The sequence below is a fragment of the Mastomys coucha genome, unplaced genomic scaffold, assembly GCF_008632895.1.
Source record: "Mastomys coucha isolate ucsf_1 unplaced genomic scaffold, UCSF_Mcou_1 pScaffold22, whole genome shotgun sequence".
Taxonomy (NCBI): domain Eukaryota; kingdom Metazoa; phylum Chordata; class Mammalia; order Rodentia; family Muridae; genus Mastomys; species Mastomys coucha.
Window position 1 is genome coordinate 76,185,681 of NW_022196905.1, and position 12,205 is coordinate 76,197,885.

Consider the following 12,205-nt stretch of genomic DNA (forward strand, 5'->3'; position numbering starts at 1 on the left):
CACACCAGTCAGAATGGCTAGGATTAAAAACTCAGGTAACAGCAGATGCTGGAGAGGTTGTAGAGAAAGAGGAACACTCCTTCATTGCTGGTGGGATTGCAAGCTGGTACAACCACTCTGGAAATCAGTTTGGTGGTTCCTACAGAAATTGGACATAGTACTGCCAGAGGACCTACCTATACTACTCCTGGACATATGCCCAAAAGATGCTCCAACATGTAATAAGGACACATGCTCCACTATGTTCATAGCAACTTTATTTATAATAGCCAGAAACTGGAAACAACCCAGATGTCCCTCGATAGAGGAATGGATATAGAAAATGTGGTACATCTACATAGTGGAGTACTACTCAGCTATTAAAAAATGAATTTATGAAATTCTTGGGGGAAATGGATGTATCTGGAGAATATCATCCTGAGTGAGGTAGCCCAATCACAAAAGAACACACATAGTATGTACTCTCTGAAAAGTAAATATTAGCCAAGAAGATTGGAATATACAAAATACAATCCACAAACCACAAGAAACTCAAGAAGGAAGACCAAAGTGTGGGTACTTCATTCCTTCTTAGAAGGTGAAACGAAATACCCATGGAAGGAGTTGCAGAGACTACTTCACTTGGGATTTCTTCCCATATTCAGGCTTTAGACACAGACACTATTGTGGATGCCAGCAAGTGCTGGCTAACAGGAGCCTGATATAGCTGTCTCCTGAGAGGTTCTGCCAGTGCCCAACTAATAGAGAAGTAGAGGCTCACAGCCATCTATTGGTCTGAGAACAGGGTCCCCAATGAAGGAGCTAGAGAAAAGACCCAAGGAGCTGAAGGGTTCTAGCTCCTTAGGACGAACAACAATATGAACTAGTACCCTCAGAGCTCCGAGGGACTAAACCACCAAACAAAAATTACACATGATGGCACTCATGGAGCCAGCTGCATATGTAGCAGAGGATGGCCTCGTCGGTCATCTATGGGAGGAGTGGCCCTTGGCCCTGTGAAGGTTCTATGCACCAGTGTAGGGGAATGCCAGGGTCAGGAAGTGGGAGAGGGTGGGTTGGTGAGCAGGGAGAGGGGGGAATGGAACAGGTTTAGTTTGTTTGTTTGATTTTTGTTTTTTGTTTTTTTCTAGGAGGGGAACCCGGGAAAGGAGATATCATTTGAAATGTAAATAAAGTAAATACCTTATTAAAAACCCTGTTTACTATAAAATAAGATCCTTAGCTTTGACTTGTGCCCATAGATTCCTACAAGATTGTGCCTGCATTTGTATCTTAGGGCTTGAGGGTCACAGCTCTTTCATGTGAATATATGAGAAGTAGTACACTAGAGACATCTTTAAACTCATATTACATGAGCTATATTTTAGTCATCTGGATTCCTGCTATTTTTCTTTCTTCCTAACATTATGTCTTCCTTTGCTCCTAGGTTATCTCCAACTGTGCTCTACAGCTGTTGACTCAATTCATGATAAACAATTGATTACACAGATCATAGAACAAGCTAATCAGTGTGGGACATTGGTAATGAAAAATAAAGCTTCAGCAAGCTAATACATCAGTGTTTAAGCAGAGAAAGTATCTCACACTAATTAAATACTGGTCCCAGTGTAAATGATTTAGGCTGGTTTCCTGCAGCCTTTCCAGTTTTATTAATGAGAGCTACAAATTGTAATCTCATATTCTGAATCAGAATTGAGCACTACTAAGTGACCTTGAAACCAAAGTTTTTTGAGAACTGCAAAGGATAATATACATGTCTTTGTGAGATGTTGGAGCATCTTTTGGGTTTATGCCCAGGATCGTATAGCTGGGTCTTGGGGTAGAACTATTCCCAGTTTTCTGAGAAAATGCCAAATTGATTTCCAAGTTTGCACTCCCACTAGCAATAAAGAAATGTTCCTCTTACACCACATCCTTGCCAGTATATGCTTTCTATTGAGTTTTCTATTGAGTTTTATCTTAGCCATTCTGCCTTGTTTAAACATAGTTGTTTCGATTTGCATTTCCCTGATGACTAAGGATCTTGAATATTTCCTTAAGTGCTTTTCAGCCATTTGAGATTCCTCTGTTGAGAATTCTGTTTAGTTATGAATCCCATCTTTAAATTGAGTTATTTGGATTGATGGTTATATATTTTGAGTTCTTTGCAAATTTTGGATATTTGCTCTCTATCAAATGTAGGGTTCATGGAGATCTTTTCTCATTCTGCAGGCTGCCAATGTGTCTTATTGTCTGTGTCCTTTGCCTTACAAAAACTTTATGATGTCCCATTTATCTATTGTGGATATTAGAGTCTGAGTCATTGATGTTCTGTTCAGGAGCTTGTCTCCTGTACCAATGGATTCAAAGGTATTTCCTACTTTCTCTTCTGTGATGTTTATTGTATCCTGTTTTATAGTGAAGTCTTTAATCCACTTGGACTTGAGTTTTGTGCAGAGTATAAGTATGAATCAATTTCACTGTTCTACATGAAGACATTCAATTAGTCCAGCACCATTTGTTAAAGACACTTTCATTTTTCCATTGGTTTTGGCTCCTTTATCAAAAGTCAAGTGTGATTCCATTCAAAGACATTCAATTTGATTCCATTGGTCAAAACGTCTGTTTCTGCACCAATACCATGTAGTTTTTTCTTTTTAAATCATTATCATGCTGTAGTACAGCTTGAGGTCAGGGATAGTGATTCTTCCTGAAGATCTATTTCTCAGGGTTGTTTGGGCTATCCTGCGCTTTTTGTTTTTCCAGATAATGTTGATAATTATTCTTTAAATGTCTATAAAAATGTTGTTGGAATTTTGATGGGGATTGCATCGAATCTGTAGATTGCTTTCACTAAGATGGCCATTTTCATTACGTTGATCCTACCTATCCACAAGCATGGGAGATCATTTCATCTTCTGATATATTCTTCAGTTTCTTTCTTCAGGGACATGAAGTTCTTGTCATACAGATCATTCATTTGGCTCAGTTAGATTTACACTAAGACATCTTACAGTGTATGATACAAACCCCAATTTTCAGGAGTGTTGATTATTAACAAATAACTTTCTTAAATAAATTCTAAGGAATGCTTAAGCTTGTCATAGAACAAGAAGTTTTGTTTTTAAATTTTTATTTTATGTGCATGGGTGTTTTGCCTACCTGTACCTCTGTGTTCCATGTGTGTGCCTGGTTTTCATGGAGGCTAGAAGAGGGCATTGGGTCTCCTGGAACTGGTGTTATAGCTGTTTGTGAGTTGCCATGTTGGTGTTAGAAATCAAAATTCCTGCAGAACTGTAACCCATGATTCTGATCCGTAGATCTTTCTCTCCACTCCCAAGGGAAATTTCTTTATGTACTAATATTTTAAACAATATTTGTTGAGTGGAGATTTTGTAAACATGTTGTGGGAGTGATCAATATTAAACTCTAAGTTTTTATTAGGTATTCAAATGAGTCATCTGATAAGAGATCCTTTTAAAATACAATGATATTACCATAATACCTCCAAAATGTCTTATATAAATATTTACCTTTGACCAGACACTCTTAGCTCATGCCTTTAATCCTAGCACTTGGGAGAGAGAGGCAGGCTAGACTCTGTGCAATCTGTACTATTCAACTAGATCCAGAATAGCCAACACTACAAATGAAGACACTGTCTCAAAAACAAAACAAAACAAAACAAAACAAACAAACAAATGAACAAAATACCTTTCCTTTTAATTTTTTAAATTGTTTCTGGATATTTTATTTATTTACATTTCAAATGTTATCCCCTTCCTTTGTTTCCCTTCCAAAAACCCCCATCCCATCCTTCTTCCACCTGATTCTATGAAGGTGCTCACCCACCCACCTACCCACTCCATCCTTCCTGCCCTGGCATTCACCTATATTGGTGCTTCGAGCTTTCCCAGGAGTAAGGGCCTCTGCTTTCATTGGTGTTCGAAAAGGCAATCCTTTGCTACATATGCAGCTGGAGCTATGGAATCCCCCATGTATACTCTGGTTGATGGTTTAGTTCCTGGGAGCTCTGGCGGGGGGGGTCTGATTGGTTGGTGTTGTTGTACTTCCTATGGGTTGGAAACCCCTTCATATCCTTCAGTCCTGTCTCTAACTCCTCCATCAGGGACCTCATACTCAGTCCAATGGTTGGCTGTGAACATCTGCCTCTGTATCTGCCAGGCTCTGAAAGAGCCTCTTGGGATACAACTATATCAGGCTTCTGTCAGTAAGCACTTGTTGGCATCTACAATAGTGCTTGACTTTGGTTTCTGTATATGGGATGGATTTCTAGGTGGGGCAGCCTCTGGATGGTCTTTCCTTCAGTCTCTGCTCCACACTTTGTCTCTGTATTTCCTCCCTTGAGTATCATGTTTCCCCCTCTGAGAAGGACTGAGGCATCCACACTTTGGTCTTCCTTCTTCTTGTGCTTCATGGTATCTGTGAATTGTATCTTAGGTATTCCAAGCTTTTAGACTAATATCCACTTATCAATGAATGCATACCATAGGTATTCTTTTTTGACTGGACTACCACACTCAGGATGATATTTTCTAGTACCATCCATTTGCCTAATAATTTCATGAATTCAATATTTTTAATAGGTGAGTAGTGCTCCATTATATAAATGTACTATATATTCTGAATCCATTCTTCTGGTGAAGGGCATCTTGGTTCATTCTAGCTTCTGACTATTATAAATAAGGCAGCTGTGAACATAGTTGAGCATGTGTGCTTGTTGTATGTTGGAGCATCTTTTGGGTATATGCCTAGGAATGGTATAGCTTGGTCCTCAGGTAGTACTCTTTAAGATTTTCTGAGGAACCACCAAACTGCTTTCTAGAGTGGTTGTACCATCTTGCAATTCCACCAACAATGAAGGAGTGTTCCTCTTTCTCCACATCCTTGACACCGTCTGCTGTCACCTGAGTTTTTGATCTTAGCCATTCTAATTGGTATGAAGTGCAATCTCAGGGTTTTTTTATTTCCATATCCTTGATGACTAAGCATCTTGAACATTAGGTGCTTCTGAGTCATTCAAGATCCCTCAGTTGAGAATTCTTTGTTTAGTTCTGTACCCCATTTTTAATAGGTTTATTTGGTTCTCTGAAGTCTAACTTCTTGAGTTCTTTGTTTATATTGGATATTAGCCTTCTATCGGATATAGGATTGGTAAAGATCTTTTCCCAACTTCTTAGTTGCCACTCTGTCCTATTCATAGTGTCCTTTGTCTTACAGAAGCTTTGTAATTTTAGGAAGTCCCATTTGTCGATTCTTGATCTTAGGTCATAAGCCATTGGTGTACTCTTCAGGAAAACTGCCCCTGTGCCATGTGTTCAAAGATCTTCCCAACTTTCTCTTCTATTAGTTTCAGTGTATCTGGTTTTATGTGGAGGTCCTTGATCCACTTGGACTTGAGCTTTGTACAAAGGGATAAGAATGGAACAATTTGGGTTGTGTGTTTGAGGCCAGTTGATTTACATAGTGAATTCAAGAAAAGCCAAAGTTATGTATTTGAAGCAAGACTCGAAATTAAAAATGGAAAAAGGAAAAAGAAAAGTAAAAGGAAGTAAAAAAAGGCAGGAACTACTTTGTAAATAGGCTTTGTCTTGGTCTTAAAGTTCTGGCATACAGTTTTAAGACATATTTGAGCATATATGAATATTTTCATTTTTACTTTAACATAATTGTATAATCATTAAATGATATTTAGGCTTGTAATTTTTTATCTTTTATATATATATATATGTTTTGCCTGTTGGAGGCCCGTGTGTTATTTACAGGCAATTTCCTCAGGCACTAGGAGAGAGCTACAGATGCTCTAGCACTAGAGTTTCAACAGACTGTTGTCAGCTAATGAGTTTGTGCTAGGAATGGAAAACAACGTGCAATACTCTCAATCACTTCTGGACCATCTTTCCAACCACAAGGTGTGCAGCCAACTGTGAGACTCTTACCTTAAAAAGACAATTTCTCCAGGTCTCAATTTCATTTACAACATAACTCCTGCATCCATGCTTCAGGGAACATCCAGAAGACAAGATGGAAAGACTGTAATCATGTCTAGGAGGATGTCTTTAGACCATTGAGGGAACTACCTATAAAACAGATTAGTGGATTTATTCTGATTACCTTTCAAAAACTTGTCATGAAAATCTGAACCTTGTTCTGCCCAATCACATAAGCTTATTTTACTTCATGTGACTTATTGCTCTCCTGAGATGGGTCCAACCTTCATGAAGTGATGCAGAATGAAGGGACAACAGCAAGAGCCAGAATTCTGCTCTTGTTCTTCCAGACTTTAACCTGACTTATCAAACTTCCCTTTTCTGCAAATTCAGTCTATTTAAGCATTTCAACCTGGAAACAAATGTGTATAAATGCAGAAGATTAATGAAATGGCATGAGTCTTCTTCCAGTTAACTATTTAGGCTAGCTAAAGTAAGACTTTTCAGGATTTTACTTGCCAAATTTACAAAGTATACGTCTAATGCATACCATCAACATTTACTCATACTGGGAAGGCTCCTAGGGTAACATACTCACTCAGAAACACTAAATTAATCTAAAGTTCTGCACCAGCATTATGACAATCACCATTACTGTTAACAGTAATTCCAACCAAAAAATCTTATTTCATTTATTAGATCTGAACACAGGATATTGTATACACTCCACATGTTCCACATATATTTTGCCATAGAGCAAAATCCTTAGCAAAACTTCTATAAACATGATTTAAACATGATAAATACCAATGTTCTTGAAAGGTGTGTGTGTGTGTGTGTGTGTGTGTGTGTGTGTGTGTGTGCCCATGTGAGCAAGTGCACACATGCATGCATGTGTATGCTACAATATTTTCTGGATGTCAGAAGACAACTAGCAGAAGTTAGTTCCCTCCTTCTACCATGTGGCTCCCAGGAATCAAACTTGAGTCTTGCCATTTGGTGACAACTGTGTCTTACCATACTGAGCCATATGCCAGGAATAAAAAAAAAAATTCAAAAATGAATACAATCTATATTAAACTTGCCAATTTGAAACATAACTTTCTGATTTGCTTACAAAATTAATTAGAGACTATCTTCAAAATAATGTTCCATAATATTAATAAAATTTAACTTGTTTATTTCCTGGGGAGTTTTTCAGATAATTAGATTCCGTTTTATTTCAAGGCTTTTGTTTGTCTGTTTGTTTGTTTCTGGGAAATTACAGATAGAATAATAAGATAAGACATGTAAGGAAACCTGAAATTTATGGCAGTGGAGATGACTTACAAACAGGAAAAAGTGGGGAGAAATTTTCTTTGAAATCTCTTTGACCTAAGTGAATAATTATTAGGCTAGAGACTTTGATCAGTCTTGTTCTCTCCATATAACAACTGTCAATCTCTCTTAAGACTGCTGCTAATATACTTTGTTATCTTAACTATCCACTCAGCATTTATATGGAATCCTGACCCCAGGTCTGTTCTGTTAAGACAGAATTGATTTTGGATTTGCCTTCATATAAAAGAAACACAGGATTAGTTTCAGTGAGTAATCTTGTATTTTACAATAGTCTTAGTTAAAAGCAGGTATCCTTTCAAAAGCTATAGCAGTTTAAGGAAGAGGGGTTATTTTTGTTTTTTGAGGTTTTTTGTATGCTTTAGGCTTTACTCTAACTATAGCTAGATGTGAGTTCTACCCCCAAATTCGATTGTTTTATTGACTGCTTATTACCAAAGAAGCAACATAGAGTAAGCTCTATCTTTTCCAGCAAAGGATTGCTTCTGATTTTACATTTTATTAGTACTTTGTGAATTTCACATCATGCACCCCAATCCCACTCATCACCACCTCCCTTCATACCTCCTCCCACCCTGTAACCCCCCCTCAACAAGGAAAAATAGTCTTATTTTGAAATCTGTATTGTGTGTCAGAGTGTGTTTCACAGTATACCCCTTTTCACACTTCTTTACTTGAAAATGTTCATTGTAATGACTCCTTGGTTTGGAATGAGGCCTCTGGCTTCTACTACTCTCTCAATTAGATATCCTGTTGTTACCTTATGTTGTGGACATCCTGTTGTTTTGTATCTACAGGACTGGTCCCTTAATGCACTCCACCAGTTCATCAATTGGACAGGCCAATCCAAATGTCTGCAGCTGGCTGTGAGAGGTATCTGAGCTGGTCAGCTCTCCAGCTCTCTAGCTCTCCCTCTCTCAGGGTTAACTCACTGGCACCACCCCAACCAAGGCGAGCTCTACCCTGCTGCCCAGGCAAGGTGAAGGGAGCGCTCCCAAGTATTGCAGCTGGTGCTAGACAGGGATAGTGTTCCCACTCTCATGACCCCTGAACCACCTCTTAACTCTTCAGAAATGGCAAAAGATGAGGGGGAAGAAAAGGATATATCTCCTTTGGAGGAGCCACCCCTCAGCAGAGAAAAGGTTTGGCTAGATCCTACATTCATGCCCTCGGAGGCTGGCTCACCTGCAACCTGTATCCAGGACCAGCTCTACAATGGTGCTCAGGCTAGGTACTAGGCCTGCTATCCAGACCACTTCATCAGATGAGAGGAAAGATCAGCTCTCCCATTCTGTTGACTTGGAGGCCTGCTCTTTTGCCTGCCATAGGTGACAAGGGGTAGGGGATAAAACTCTCTCCCTTACCCATGTCTGCCTAGGGCAGACAAGTGGTGGAGTCACCTCCTCTGCTCTCGTGGGCACAGGACCAGCTCTCCCAGGATGGTCAGGTGAAGGGTGGGGTCTGTTCTGCATAGCCTTCAGACATCAACATGTTTCTGGGTGGCAGTCCATACCAGGAAAGTCCCAGCTGGACTTTGGCAGTAACAGACCTCTATTGCCGCTGAAACCAAATGTGGTTTCCAGTGGCAGCACAAGCCAGGAGCCTAACATAGTCCCAGGTGACTTCACCAGGCTACCATATCTGCCTATTCTTCACATCCTCACGTCTCTACTTCTGTCTCTCTTCATTGTACCTACATCTTTCTACAATTTACTTATTCCTCTTGGTAGTGCCCGTGATCTTTGAGTGTCTAGGGTCATATCAGACTTGGTCTCTGGAGTGCTATGCTTTCACTGTCTGTGCACTATGGTACAGGTCAGTAGTCATTTCAGGCATGATCTGCACCCCAAGGCCTGCAGAGCATGGGGCTTGTAGTCATCTCAGGCTACCTCCCTCTCCTGGCGCTATGGCACCATATTGGTGGTTGACTCATGCTAGGTCCTCCCCCTGCCTGCCCGAGTGATCCCTTGCCAGGATGAATTATCCCTTTAAAGATCTCTCCCACCCCAGGCCCTTCTAGTCGGGTCCTTCTAGTCTCCATCTTGCTCTCCATTCTGAGAGTCCATCCAGGCCTGCCTGGTACCAACTGGTGGTCATCTCAGGCTACCTCCTTGTCTAGGCCTCCTGGTGCCACACTGATGGTTGTCTTAAGCTTACTTTGTTCAGGGAATATTAGGCTACTAATCATGCAGATGTTGGTAGGTCAGAACACTGAACATAGACAAAGCCTGTCTCCTCTATGTCACCTACTGACACACATGTGACACAGCAGTCACACATGTAATGCCTCTGGTGCCAGTTAGATTGCTTTCTTTCTTTTCTTTCTTTTTTTTCTCTTTTTAATTGGATATTTGATTTATTTACATTTCAGATATTATCCTCTTTCCAGGTTTTGCCTCTGCAAACCCCCTATCCCATCCTCCTTACCATGTGTCTATAAGGGAGCTCTCCAACCCATCTACCCACTCCTGCCTCACCACCGTAGCATTCCTCTACACTGGGACATCGAGCCTTCACAGGACCAAGGTGTTCCCCTTCTATTGATTCCACATAAGGCGCCTTCAGCTTCTTCAGTCCTTCCTTTAACTACTCCATTGGGGTTCCTGTGCTCAGTCCAATGGTTTGCTGCAAGCATGACATTAGCTGAAATTCTCCACAAAGGGGAGGGAGAACCTGTCAAGACCATATCCAGAGGTTAGGCATGGCCCCCAATTGAGGGATGGGGCCACCTACCCATCTTGAAAATTTTAATCCAGAATTTCTTCTATCTAAAGGAAATACAAGGACAGAGAATGGAGCAGAGACAGAAGGAGAGGTCATCCAGAGACTGCTCCACATGGGGATCTATCCCACATGCAGACACCAAATGCAGACACTATTCCAAATGCCAAGAAGTGCTTGCTGGAGCCTGATACAGCTGTCTCTTGGGAGGCTCTGCAAGATCCTAACGAATACAGACGTAGATTGCTTTCTTAGACAGATCTTCTAATATGTAAGTTCTCCATCAAGAAGAATTGTTACAGAAATGCATGTTGTCTATTTGAAAAATAACATGCAAAGTCAGTCTATCATCCCCTTAATGTTCGGTAGTTCAAATTTTGGTACTAACCATCCATCACTTTTGTATCACTATAGGATTTTTCTCAATGTTTTCTAGTCACACCATTGAAAATTCTTTCTATGTATCTTCTCTTGATATCATTACTTCAAACTTCACACTGTCAACATTGAAAGCATAAACCATTGAAAACTATATATTACAGTAACAATCATTTGCAAAAATAAATCCAGTAAATGTATTTTAAAAATCGAGTATGGGGGCTAGAGAGATGGCTTAGTGGTTAAGAGCACTGACTGCTCTTCCAGAGGTCCTGAGTTCAATTCCCAGCAACCACATGGTGGCTCACAACCATCTGTAATAGGATCTGATGCCCTCTTCTGGTGTGACTGAAGGCAGCTACAGTGTACTCATATACATAAAATTAAAAAAAAAAAATCGAGTATGGTGTCAAAAGTGATTTTTAGTTGTATGAATTAACGGCAAATAATTATCTTTAAGAAAATATTTAGAACATAATTTTAAAAGGTAAAGCCTATGCATTAAACATCATGTCAAACTTCCAAATAAAGAACCTTTTCTCATAAAAGAGCATACAAAATGAAATTAGCTTATTTTTTCAAGGAGAAAGAAAAGTTTCTTTTTTTGAAAATTCAAATAGAAGCCACAAATGATGACATCAGCAAGTGAAAGACATTAAAATAGTTAAATGTGTAAGAAATAGACTCCTCTTGTCTAAGCACAGCAGTACGACTTAGAGAGGCTAAGGAAGTATCAGTGATATAAAGTACTGTTAGTAGAGTACATCCATCTTACTGAAACAGAGAATTCACAAACTAGTCAAAGGATACACTATCTCTATGAGAAAGTAAACTAGAATATTCCTCTGGATTAATAACAATTTCAGTAAGAAATATTGACCTCTCATTGTAGTAAAGGACTTTTACCAATCTTGTAGACAAATTACTCTTAGTTTCTGGATAACTATGTTGACTAGCAGCCAGCAACTCTTGGTGTTGTTAATATCAAAGGTATTCATTATTAAAATTACAAATAGTAATCTGCATTCATTCCTCATGAGATAATTTATGTTACGAATATTTTAAAAATAACTTTTATTCATATATGTAATTGATAAAAATAATCAATTGAAAAAGCAATTCACATGTCATTTTGAGTTAACATTTGGTATCTTTTTATTTTTTTGTCTTGCACAAAAACTTTCTGGAGTACAATTTAATTAAGTATGAGAATATGAATAAGAATATTTAATACGGTCTCCAGTGAGAGCCGCCATCTTCTCTCCAGTAAGTTCCTAAGCCAGCCGGGAGCAGCCAAACGGGAGGCACAGGATCCACTAGTAGCAGCGGAGACACAGGGTGCAGGGCAGCAGGGACAGGATCCTCTCAGCTTCCAAGTGACAGAGGTGGAACAGCGACCTTAGCTGCCCCCTTCCCTGCAAGTGGAAGGCCTGCCTCCAGGGACTGCCTTAACCTGGAGTCTCCAGTGAGAGCCACCATCTTCTCTCCAGTGAGTTCCTAAGCTGAGAGCAGCCAGATGGGAGGCACAGGCCCCACAAGTCACAGCGGAGACACAGGGTGCAGGGCGGCAGGGACAGGATCCTCTCAGCTTCCAAGTGACAGAGGTGGAACAGCGACCTTAGCTGCCCCCTTCCCTGCAAGTGGAAGGCCTGCCTCCAGGGACCACCTTGTCCCGGAGTCTCCGTTGAGAGCCACCATCTTCTCTCCTGTGAGTTTCTAAGACCAGAGCAGCCAGCTGGGCCCCACGAATCTCAGGGGTCTTGCAGGGCGTCAGGGACAGGACAAGGTCTGGTCAGAGTCACTAAGAACATCTAACACCAAAAATCAAGAGATGGTGA

The 12,205-nt window shown here is 40.2% G+C and overlaps 1 non-coding gene across 1 annotated transcript; it reads right to left on the reverse strand.

The window, feature by feature from the left end:
• Positions 1 to 9,436: 9,436 nt before the first annotated feature.
• LOC116071789 lies at positions 9,437 to 9,568 on the reverse strand. The gene has a single exon (XR_004111154.1). It is a non-coding gene; the product is annotated as a small nucleolar RNA SNORA17 (small nucleolar RNA).
• Between the last annotated feature and the right edge of the window lie 2,637 nt (positions 9,569 to 12,205).